General features: G+C 38.9%; 1 protein-coding gene across 5 annotated transcripts in view; it reads right to left on the reverse strand.

Annotated features, from left to right (window-relative positions):
• The window catches only part of DLGAP1 (DLG associated protein 1), a 942,912-nt gene that overhangs the window by 908,167 nt on the left and 21,452 nt on the right, over positions 1 to 13,293 (reverse strand). The window lies entirely within an intron of this gene.

The raw sequence follows: 13,293 nt of genomic DNA on the forward strand, positions 1-13,293 counted from the left end.
GATTTGGATGCCTTTGATTTCTTTTTGTTGTCTGATTGTTGTGGCTAGGACTCCTAATACTATGTTGAATAGCAGTGGCGATAGTGGACATCCCTGCCGTGTTCCTGACATTAGGGGAAAAGCTCTCAGTCTTTCCCCATTGAGAATGATATTCGCTGTAGGTTTTTCATAGATGGCTTTTATGATATTGAGGTAGGTACCCTCTATCCCTATACTCTGAAGAGTTTTGATCAAGAAAGGATGCCGTACTTTGTCAAATGCTTTTTCTGCATCTATTGAGAGGATCATATGAATCTCGTTCTTTCTTTTGTTGATGTATTGTATCACGTTGATTGATTTGCGGATGTTGAACCAGCCTTGAAACCCAGGGATAAATCCCACTTGGTCATGGTGAATATTCCTTTTAATGTTGTTGGATCCTACTGGGTAGTATTTTGGTGAGAATTTTTGCATCCATGTTCATCAAGGATATTGGTCTGTAATTCTCCTTTTTGATGGGGTCTTTGTCTGATTTTGGGATCAAGGTAATGGTGGCCTCATAAAATCAGTTTGGAAGTTTTCCTTCCATTTCTATTTTTTGGAACAGTTTCAGGAAAATAGATATTATTTCTTCTTTAAATGTCTGATAGAATTTCCCTGGGAAGCCATCTGGCCCTGGGCTTTTGTTTGTTGGGAGATTTTTGATGACTGCTTCAATTTCCTTAGTGGTTATAGGTCTGTTCAGGTTTTCTATTTCTTCCTGGTTCAATTTTGGTAGTTGATATCTCTCTAGGAATGCACCCATTTCTTCCAGGTTATCTAATTTGCTGGCATACAGTTGCTCATACTATGTTCTTATAATTGTTTGTATTTCTTTGGTATTGGTTGTGATTGCTCCTCTTTCATTCATGATTTTGTTGATTTGGGTCATTTCTCTTTTCTTTTTGGTAAGTCTGGCCAGGGGTTTATCTATCTTGTTAATTCTTTCAAAGAACCAGCTCCTAGTTTCGTTGATCTGTTCTACTGTTCTTTTGGTTTCTATTTCATTGATTTCTGCTCTGATCTTTATTATTTCTCTTCTCCTGCTGGGTTTAGGCTTTATTTGCTGTATTTTCTCTAGCTCCTTTAGGTGTAGGGTTAGGTTGTGTATTTGAGACCTTTCTTGTTTCTTGAGAAAGGCTTGTATTGCTATATACTTTCCTCTCAGGACTGCCTTTGCTGTATCCCAAAGATTTTGAACAACTGTGTTTTCATTTTCATTGGTCTCCATGAATTTTTTTAATTCTTCTTTAATTTCCTGGTTGACCCATTCATTCTTTAGTAGGATGCTCTTTAACCTCCGTGGATTTGAGTTCTTTCCGACTTTCCTCTTGTGATTGAGTTCTAGTTTCAAAGCATTGTGGTCTGAAAATATGCAGGGAATAATCCCAATCTTTTGGTACCAGTTGAGACCTGATTTGTGTCCTAGGATGTGATCAATTCTGGAGAATGTTCCATGGGCACTAGAGAAGAATGTGTATTCCGTTGCTTTGGGATGGAATGTTCTGAATATGTCTGTGAAGTCCATTTGGTCCAGTGTTTCATTTAAAGTCTTTATTTCCTTGTTGATCTTTTGCTTAGATGATCTGTCCATTTTGGTCAGGGGGGTGTTAAAGTCCCCCACTATTATTGTATTGTTGTCAATGTGTTTCTTTGCTTTTGTTATTAATTGCCTTATATAATTGGCTGCTCCCATGTTAGGGGCATAGATATTTACAATTGTTAGATCTTCTTGTTGGATAGACCCTTTAAGTAGGTTATAGTGTCCTTCTTCATCTCTTATTGCAGTCTTTGTTTTAAAATCTAATTTTTCTGATAGAAGGTGACTGTGACTGTGTATTGTCTGTGTTCCTTTCTGATCTATGCTGCTTTTAGGCTCTCTCTCTGTTTAGAGGACCCCTTTCAATATTTTTTTAGGGCTGGTTTGTGTTTGCAAATTCTTTTAGTTTTTGTTTTTCCTGGAAGCTTTCTACCTCTCCTTCTATTTTCGGTGACAGCCTAGCTGGATATAGTATTCTTGGCTGCATATTTTTCTCATTTAGTGCTCTGAAGATATCATGCTAGTCCTTTCTGGCCTGCCAGGTCTCTGTGGATAGGTCTGTTGCCAATCTAATGTTTCTACCATTGTAGGTTACAGATCTCTTCTCCCAAGCTGCCTTCAGGATTTTCTCTTTGTCTCTGAGACTCGTAAGTTTGACTATTAGATGTCGGGGTGTTGACCTATTTTTATTGTTTTTGAGAGGGTTCTCTGTGCCTCCTGGATTTTGATGCCTGTTTTCTTCCCCACATTAGGGAATTTCTCTGCTATTATTTGCTCTAAGATACCTTCTGCCTCTCTTTCTCTTTCTTCTTCTTCTGGGATCCCAATTATTCTAATGTTGTTTCGTCTTATCGTATTGCTTATCTCTCGAATTCTGCCCTCGTGATCCTGTAGTTGTTTCTCTCTCTTTTTCTCAGCCTCTTTATTTTCCATCATTTGGTCTTCTATATTGCTGATTCTCTCTTCTGCCTCATTTATCCTAGCAGTTAGTGCCCCCATTTTTGATTGCACCTCATTAATAGCCTTTTTTATTTTGATTTGGTTAGATTTTAGTTCTTTTATTTCTCCAGGAAGGATGTCTCTAATAACTTCCATGCTTTTTTCAAGCCCAGCTAGTATCTTTAAAATCATGATTCTAAACTCTAGGTCCGACATCGCACTAATGTCCGTATTGAGTAGGTCCCTGGCAGACGGTACTACCTCTTGTTCTTTTTGCTGAGGTGATTTTTTTCGTCTTGTCATTTTGTCCAGAGGAGAATAGATGAATGAGAGAACAGAATGCTAACAGGTTAACAACGTCTCCAGCAAATATACTCTATACAAAACAGAAAAGACCTGAAACCAGGGGACAAGAAAGGGAAAGAACGAAGAGGAAAGAAAAAGGAAAAAGAAAAAGATAAAAACAACAAAAACAGAACAAAACAAAAAAAAACCAGAATATGATCAAATATGATCAGGCTAGTGCATAGATCAGTGCCACACGCTAGATTTTGGGGGCATTTTGGTCTGTGAGAAGAAAGTGCCTGCTAAAAGTTTAAAGGAAGAAAGACTTATATATGTACAAAATAAGGGTTGATAGAATGAAAGGATGGAAGATGGCTGTAAAGATGAAAATTATAAAAGATTTTATAAAAGGAATTAATAAGATAGAAGTTGTTTTTAAAAAGAAAAAAGAAGATTTAAAAAAAAAGAAAAAAAATGGGAGAGAATGTGATCAGGCAGGAGACTAGAACAAAGCCATACACTAGTGATTTAGGGTATATTTTGATCTGTTAGAAGAAATTGTATCTCAAAATTTTAAAGAGAGAACAACTTATATATATATGCCAAAAATAAGGGTAATTACTATGAAGGGATAAAAATATGACTCTAAAAATGAAAAATAAAAATTTCTTTTTTAAAAAAGGGATTGATAAGATGTTGGTTTAAAAAGGGAAAAAGAAAAATTAAAAAAAAAGTTAAAAAAATTAACTTTGAAAAACTAATGAATTATGGTAAAAAAGCCATCAATTCTATGTGCTGTATTCCCCTAGCACTGGAGTTCTCCCATTCTCCTTGATCAGTAAACTTGGTCTTGGCTTGCTGGCTGTTCTTGCTGATCTTCTGGGGGAGGGGTCTGTTGCCGTGGTTCCCAAATGTCTTTGCGGGAGGTGGAATTGCCCCACCCTTGTGAGTCCGCGCTAAGCAAGCTGCTCGGGTTTGCTCTCAGGAGCTTTTGTTCCCTGCAAGCTCTCGGTACAGCTTTGGAGGACCAGGGTGAAAATGGTGGCCTCCCATCTCCGCCCGGAGGAGCTGAGAACTCGGGGCCCTGCTCCTCAGTGCACCCCCAGAGAAAAGCAGTCACTCCCATGTCCCTGCACTCCGTGCTCACCCGCCCTGTGACCGAGTGTTTCTATCTCTGGCACCTGACACCATGTGGAGTTTCCAAACCCAGCAGATCCCTGCAGTGTGCTTCTGCACCACTCCTCCCGGGGGAGAAAGGGGAGTCTCCCCAGCTCTGCTGCTTGTTGGGTCCCTGCTGGAGGAGCAATGGCCCGACTGGGCTGCAGATCACAGTTTATGGCAACCCTGAGCTGAGAGCCCGCGCCTTGGCTCTGTCTCTGCAGCCGGCTTCCCTGCTCCGATACCTGGGAGATCTACCGCACTCAGGGATCCCTGGTCTTTCTGTGACCCTGAGGGTTCTGAGACCACACTGTCCCGCGAGGGTTCCACCCCCCGCTTTGCTACTGGAGCGACGTCCTTCAGCGCAGCCGAGTTCTAAAAGGTCCGATTTTGTGCTCCGCGGCTCTATCACTTGCCAGAAGCAGCCAACGGAGGCCCCCTCCCCCGCCGTCTATCCTCCTGAATATCGCCTCGGATTCACTTTTCCGCATGTCCTACCTTCCAGTAAGTGGTCGCTTCCCTGTTCAGAGAGTTGTTGCTACTCTCCTCTTCGATCTCCTGTTGAGCTCGTAGGTGTTCAGAATGGTTTGATCCCTATTCAGCTGAATTCCTGAGACCAGACAAAATCCAGGTCTCCTACATCACTAAATGGTCTTGATACATCATTTGAAAGTTCTGTCTCATTCATGCCTTTGAGTTAAAGTCCACAAAGCCTCTTTCTTTGTAAATATAAATATTGGTTGTGATTGCTTTTGCTCTTGAATTCTTGTTTCTACTTTCTTCCTGCACTCTTAGAATAAGAAACAGATTTATTTATTTAAAAAATCCATCTTGGGGGGCACATGGGTGGCTCAATTGGTTAGGAGTCCAACTCCTGATTTCAGTTCAGATTGTGATCTTAGGGTTGTAGGATTTTTTTTTAAAGATTTTATTTATTTATTTGAGAGAGAGAGAATGAGAGATAGAAAGCACGAGAGGGAAGAGGGTCAGAGGGAGAAGGAGACTCCCTGCTGAGCTGGGAGCCCGATGCGGGACTCGATCCCGGGACTCCAGGATCATGATCTGAGCCGAAGGCAGTCGCTCAACCAACTGAGCCACTCAGGCGTCCTCGGGGTTGTAGGATTGAGCCACATGTAGGGCTCAGGATTCTTCTGGAAATTCTCTCCTGAGAGAAGGAAGACGAGGGCAGAGAATATGAAGCCATTCAAATTTACTATGCACTTGGTGAAGGTTGGTGGAGAGTCCTAAAAGGATGCAGTAAGATCCATGCAGTTTAGAAGGGTATCTAAACAAACTTCTGTCTAATTTTACTTGATTCCAGAAAAACAACTGAGTTGACAACATGAAGGTTGCCATATCCGAAAAGCCCAAAATCCTTATTCCCTCTGCCCCTCCCCCCTAAAATAAATTAATTAATTAAAAAAAAAAGCATCTTGGGGCATTTGGCTGGCTCAGCCAGTGGAGGATGTGACTCTTGATCTCAGGATTGTGAGTTCAAGCACCATGTTGGGTACAGAGATTACTTAAAAATAAAATCTTAAAAAAATAATAATAGTAAAAAAAATTTTAAAACTCATCTTGTTCAGGAAGGATTTAAAGAGGATGAAATAGGTATGAAATATATATATTAATAAAAAAAGTGGAAACTAGTAATGAAATATGCTGGGTCTAGAGTCAGACTTCTTGTGTCTACATTCTCTCTCTACAGGTTGCTTAAGTTACTTCCCCTGTAACCATGGACAATTCTGTGGCTCCAGTTTCCATATCTATAATAATACTACTATATCACACATGACAAGAATTAAAGGATAATACACATAACATACTTAGCAAAGATTCATCTGCCCAGGCCAAAATAAGATCTTAATATATTCTAGTATTATTAAATTATTATGTTTTCCCCTTAGATATATGCAAATCTACTCAATTAATTCTGAAATAATGTAAAACTGACAAAATGTGATTGGGTACCTTCAAAAATACTGAGTAGCAGTGATCAGAAAGGAAACACATTGCAATGAAAGAGGAAATATAATAGGTTAAGTTAAAAGTACATGAAATTGATGGGGCACCTGGGTGACTTAGCTGGTTAAGCATCTGACTCTTGATCTCAGGGCCTTGCATTCAAGCCCCATGTTGGGCTCCATGGTGGGTGTGGAGCCTACTAAAAAAAAAGTATATGAAATTGGCACATGATAAGGTGCTCAATATAACTAATCATCAGAGAAATACAACTCAAAACACAATGATATTGGGAACGCCTGGCTGGCTCAGTCAGAAGAGCATGTAACTCTTGATTTTGGGGTCATGAGTTCGAGCCCTATGTTGGGTATAGAGATCATACTTACACAAATAAATAAATAAACTTAAAAAAAGCCACAATGACATCACCACCCACCTATTAATTAGACTTACGATGGTGATCATTTAGCAATATACACAACTATCAAATCATTATGTAATGCACCTGAAACTATTATAATATTTTATGTTAATTAGATACCCATTTTCTAAAAATGGGTAAGGGTGGGATATGATAAGTACAAATATTGCTACTTCAAGGAAAGTGGAAGCAGCAATCGTCTTATGGTCAATGTTGGGCAGCACTTAGGGACTGTATAAGAGAGGGCAGAGGCTAGGTATAAAAATGGGTAGAAGTCACCCTAGGAGTTGTACACAGAGGAAAGGAAGCAGTCTGGAGAGGGGAAACAACAAGGCAGAAATTGGGGAAGATATGGGCCTAGGTCATTGTATTGTGGAAACAGGCCAAATGGAAACTAAGGGCCAGGTGTGTAGGAGGTGAAAATCTTCCTAGGGAGTAAAGGACCTATGGTGACCTTAACATTTTCTTCTTTGTTCCATTCATGATTCAACCTAAAGCTCTAATAATGGTTGATGAGTGTTAAGAGCAGTGTGAATGCAACCAAGTTAAAGAATGAAGGGCCATATGCTTTAGAGTAAAACTAAACATGATAATGAACCCATGCAACCTCCTCTAAGATCTTTGAAAGCACCAAAATCCTATTCAGAAATCTCCACTGAAGGCCTCACTTACCTTATCCCACTCCTAATTAAACCAGCTTCTCTTCAGGTACCAGCATTAAAACCTGTGTCTTATTCAACTGTATAGTTCATTTCATTTAATTATTAGTACCACATTATTTCTCATACCAATTTTCATAACAAAGACACAGGATTTCAGCCGTGTCAAGGGACAAATTGCATTTATAGATGCAGCTGTCAAAGTACCCATCCCATTGTTAGCAAGTTCCTGACATAAAGTGTATGCCAAGTTCCAAGCAACTACCTCACACCCCAGCTTTAAAAGCACCACCTATTCTCTCTTTTTCTCTATGTTTACTTCCTGCCCCCATCAAACAGCCTATAAGCACCAACAAGTTAGGAAAGCTGACATTTTCATCTCTTATCCCTCTCCGGTGCTTCCCCAACACTTGGGCCAGGTACAGAGCCACCATCGTCTCTAGGAAAGAGGACAGGGTTCAGATAAGAATTCAGTTGAATGATAAACTAAACCCACCATCTACATACCCATTCCTTGTACTTCCTCTTCCTTTGCACTACACTTTTGAAAAGACTAGTCTGTCAATGCAAGTCACTCAACTTCTCTCAGTTTCCACACCCACATCTTGGGGATATGGTAATTTACTTAACTGATGTAAAATGTTGGGGACAGTGTCTGGCTATTTAGTAAAAGTGGTCCATTATTATTATTATTATTTTAAAAACAGAAGTATAGGGGTGCCTGGGTGGCTCAGTCAGTTAAGCCTCTGCCTTTGGCTCAGGTCATGATCCCAGGGTCCTGGGATCGAGCCCCTCATCGCATCAGGCCCCTTGCTCAGTGGGGAGTGTGCTTCTCCCTCCTTCTGTCCCTCCCCCTACTCGTGATCTCTCCCTCTCTTACTCTCTCAACTAAATAAAAATAATAAAAATTAAAAAAAACCCAGAAGTATATAAAACGTATTTGTTTCAGAAGATCATCTTTTGAGATATGATTATGAGATTATTAATGTTTGAGGTATTATAGATTTTGAGTTAGTAGAATTAGAAGACCTTAATGTAGTGGAATTTGAAAATTATAGTTTGGCCTTATATATAAAGAAAACTAAGAAGGGAAAGTTTCAGAGTTCTTTTAATCTCATAAACAGAAGAACAAGGTGAGCCACAGACACAGTCGGAGATTAATTAACCAAATGGAGCAGAGAGACTGCTTTCCCATACTAGTGGTATCATATTGAGCAAAAACCACATGCAGAGGAAGTGAAAAATAAATGGGACAGAGCAACAAGCAGATGGGTTAGGTCCACCTTGGGTGAAGGTTGGAGGTGGAGTAGGGAAGGGGGTTACATAATGAACAAAGGGATTGGTAGAGCTTTTCCTTTGGGGAGCTTTTGTAAGTTAACTTGGCTTCTGACAATTTTCACAGCTTGAACTTTAGATTGTGATCCTTGCTGTCACCAAAGGCTGGAACTCACCTAGAGAGAGTAGGAGGGGTGGACAGGAATCAAGAGTGACTAGGCCTGTTCAATCCAGCTTCAGAGAGAAAAAAAATTTGCTGCTGTCATCCACTGTTAAGAGATACTCTGGGATGGTCACAGGTTTGAACTGTAAGTTATAGAGGAAATGCTGAGTTCCAAGTGGATCCTAAAGTAAACTTGGTCTCCTGATTCCTCCCTTCTGATTATTGATGTGTGACCATACCACGTCCTGATGGCAAGGGTAATGCAAGACATGACCCTGTTATACCAACATTCAGTGTCTCATTCCAAAATAATTTCATACTACAAACACAAACTTCTCTGCCAACCCTGAATGTATACTGCACAGATCTGTGATCAGAGAAGGAGGTATTTATTAAATCTCATTTAACTTTGGGCACTTACTAGGTCTTCACCAAAAGATGTTCCACTTCTCTGAGTGTATTCCTCTATTTTTGGTAACAAGTTATTTTAGCAAAGGTGCCTTTACTTGACTCAGCGGAGGGCGGGAGTGGGTACTAGGGTTTTCAATGCTTTACCACCGCATTAAAATAGGAAGTTGGTGGGGTGCCTGGGTGGCTCAGATGGTTAAGCGTCTGCCTTTGGCTCAGGTCATGATCCCAGGGTCATGGGATCAAGCCCCACATTGGATTCCTGGCTCAGTGAGGAAGCTGCTTCTCCCTCTGCCTCTCTCCTTGCTCATGCTTTCTCTCTCTGTATCTCTGTGTCTCAAATGAATAAATAAAATCTTTAAAAATAAATAAAATAAATAAAATAAAATAGGAGTTGGTGTCACAATATCAAGTCCCAAACTATACCCTGAGCAAAGAAAGCCTGTGTCACATCACTACAGTCATTAAATGTCATACCATAAGCACAGCCAGAGCATTTTCAACCAAGGGCCTAAGAGGGTTTTAAAAATATTAAATAGCAAAAATCTCAAAATAGCTTTTAAGAGTAGTGTTATTACTTCTATAACTTGCAACATAATCTATTTAGTCAATATATGACTTCATCTTGAATCTTTTACATATATAATTCATATATAATTTATATGTATATTCTTACTATATTTTTAATATTCTTATATTCTTATTATATCTTGCTATATTCTTTGCCAGGATGAGTTAAAACAGAGGATAAGGAATAACTACGAATAAATTGAACTTTACTTAATTAATTCAATTACTATTTGTATTAATTGAATTATTAATTGAATTAATATTAATTATAATATTTGATTAATTCATTAAATACTAATGAACATGAAGGTGTTATTGCTGAATTTGTCAACAACCATCACTCTGAATGTGTGAAAATATCTATCCTCTAACAAAAACATTATAGATTTTCTTCACGTAAATGTGTTGAGTTTTTCTTAATTATTCTACCTCAAGTGAGTATTTATAAAATGTCTTCTTTTTGAATCTTCTTGTAATTTTGTATGTGTTTTTCTTATGGAAAAATAATAGACCCCAAATCACAGTAAAAAATAACCTGTGAATGCTAATATTCACCCAGCAGATTGGCAAAACGTAAGAAGATTGGTGAGACTACGGACTGGCAAAGATTGAGAACACTGGGGACTCTGATGCACCAATTGTGGGATTCCAAATTGGCACTGCCACTTTATAAAACAGCTGGGTGTTATGTTGAGAAACTGGCACACTGCATAGCACGTCTCTAGCACAGATTTATCATGAGACATGCATAAGAATGTATGTGGCTGACTGGTTGGTAATAGCAAAAACAAACAAATATAGAAACAAAAACAACTGTCAAACAAACCAAATACATGAAAAAGGATGGAGAAATTATGGAATAGTCCTAAACTAGAATTGGTACAACACTGAAAATATATTAACTGTCTATCAGCATGAATGGATCTTTAAAGCATATTGTTAAACCAAAAAAAGAGCAACTTGCAGAAGAATTCAAATATTTTGCTGCCATTTTGACAAAGTTCAAAAGCAAGCCAAAAAAACAGATCGTTCAGGAATAAGGCATATAATGGTATAAGAATAAACAGTGAGAGCATGACAATAAGGGAAGCTCTGGAGAGTAGTCCATTGCGGAAAATGAAAGGGGATCAAACATCAGGAAATCAGCACATGGAGTACTTCATGGCTGGTGATGATGTTCTATCATCTATGGGCAGCATACTTGTGGTATTTAATTGTTATGTTTCATATCATGAATGGACATCAAAAAGTTAAAATATTTTTAGGGGTGCCTGGGTGGCTCAGTCGGTTAAGCATCTGACTCTTGGTTGGGCTCAGGTTGTGAGCTTGGGGTCATGGGATGGAGCCCCATGTTAGGCTCCACACTCAGCCAGGAGTCTTCTTGTCCCTCTCCCTCCCCCTTTGCTCCTCCCCATGGGTGCCCCCCCAATAAAATAAATAAATAAAATCTTAAAAAATAAAACATTTTTGAATGCACCACCTTAAACCCAAATATTTCCTTTAAGGATGTGCATTTTATACCTGAAAAGCAGTACTTACTTCTCCCAAATTAAGAGTTCTGGTTTCCAGCTGTGATACCATCATTAATAGTTTTGTAACCTTGAACCTATTACTTAATCTCTTTGGGAATCTTCTTTTTCCAACCTGAAAATACAGATCCTAGGTAGCAACCCTTTAGGTCTTTTCTAGAGAGTATATATTATATTCTTTAGAAAATGAGATACCGCTTACACCAGTTAGAATGGCAAAAATTAACAAGACAGGGAACAACAAATGTTGGCGAGGATGTGGAGAAAGGGGTACCCTCTTTCACTCTTGGTGGGAATGCAAGCTGGTACAGCCACTCTGGAAAACAGTAGAGAGGTTCCTCAAGGAGTTAAAACTAGATCTACCCTACAACCCAGCAATTGCACTCCTGGGTATTTACTCCAAAGATACAGATGTAGTGAAAAGAAGGGGCACGTGTACCCCAATGTTTATAGCATCAATGTCCACAATAGCCAAACTGTGAAAGGAGCCCAAATGTCTTTCAACAGATGAATGGATAAAGAAGATGTGGTTCATATATACAGTGGAATATTACTCAGCCATCAGAAAGGATGAATGCCCACTATTTTCATCGACATGGATGAAACTGGAGGGGATTATGCTAAGTGAAATAAGCCAATCAGAGAAAGACAATTATCATATGATTTCACTCATATGTAGAACATAAGGACTAGTTCAGAGGACAATAGGGGAAGGGAGGGAAAATTGAGAAGAAATCAGAGAGCAAGACAAACTATATGAGACTCTTGACTCTGGGAAACAAACAGAAGATTACGGAAATGGAGGTGGGTGGGGGGATGGGGTAACTGGGTGATGGGCATTAAGGAGGGCAGGTGATGTGATGAGAGCTGGGTGTTATATGCAACTAATGAATCGTTGAACATTATATCAAAAACTAATGATGTACTATGTTGGCTAATTGAATTTAAATTTAAAAAAGAAAACATTAGATTATATATTTATAATTCTATAAATCACTGAGCTTTCTACTCTAGACAAAAACCAGTCTACCTGAATTCAATTCTGGAAAACAAGCCCACAAGAAGTTAATCAAATGTACAAGCAACCACATAGGCCTTTTCAAACATGAGGTTATTTAACTATACCACACCGTTAATTTCCTCTCCTGTCCTGAGTTCTTCCACCCTAGGATTTAAATTTTTTAACAGCCACATGAGGTGGTTTCTTCCTCTGGAAATTCAGCAAAACCAGATGGAGATTTTTTTTTCTCATACAGTTCAAGCTAACATTTGACTTTTAAATCAAAGGGGTATACAGCTTTATAGAATCAAAATAACACCAGACTGCATATTAGAAGCCTACTCCTAACCTTGGCTTTGACATTTACTAGTCAGATAACTGCAGTGAAGTCATTTAACTTCTCTAGGTCTCAATTTACTCAACTGTAATAAGATGCTGGAAATGGACTAAAGCTCTCTGGGAACATTTTCTGTTCCAGCATAGTATAATTCTACATAATTTCAGTTTGCTCTTGGGAACTATTTTTGACTTAATAATCAACTGTTAACAAAAAGCATTCAAATAGCTTGTAGATATCAGCTACCAAAACCAAACTTCCAAAAACCACCTAGTTCTACTAGGAATACCTTGTTTTTGAAGAGGTTAAAGGGAAATGGGTACATACTGATGGAGACACATAAAAAAATTCTCTAATTCATGTGTTAACCTAATATTTGCTAATATACTAGCCACTGTTCTAGCTACTATAAATATAGCAGCCCTCATGGAGCTTAGATTCCTGTCCCAACCAAGCAAGTGACTATTCTGAAAGACTACTGGAGGGTAGAGAGCAAGGATACTCTTCATCAGTTTGACCATTTATTACATAATCTCAACCCCAGAACCTTAAGGCATCTACCTGTTAGAGATTTGGGAACGTAAACCCCCATACACATCTGTTTGACTCTCATCTATTTCCTCTTCAGTTATTTCCAGAACATGCTAGTATTGAAATCTGGATGGGCTCTATAAGAGATAATTCTGCTAATTAATGATATTTAAAAATCAATGGTTATTTGCTGCATGACTAATAAGATCAAACGCTTCAGTTTATGTCCCCAAGCTTCTCTAAGATCTGTATCTGGCCACACATGCTATGCTTCAGCCACCACAAATTATGCACTGCCTAAACATATTTAGCCCTTTCATTACTCACCCAGATCTTGGGCTTGAGCCTGGTAATGTAACTTCTCCTTCAAAGCCCAACCCAAAAGGTAACTCTTTCATAAAGTCTTCTCTATCCCAAAGCATTATGTCCCCATACAACAGCATTTTCCTCTGCTGATTTGTATTATAAGATGTGTCACAGATGCTCATCTACATATGT

The sequence above is a fragment of the Callorhinus ursinus genome, unplaced genomic scaffold, assembly GCF_003265705.2.
Source record: "Callorhinus ursinus isolate GAN/ISIS: 27379988/994484 unplaced genomic scaffold, GSC_fseal_2.0 scaffold11, whole genome shotgun sequence".
Lineage (NCBI taxonomy): Eukaryota > Metazoa > Chordata > Mammalia > Carnivora > Otariidae > Callorhinus > Callorhinus ursinus.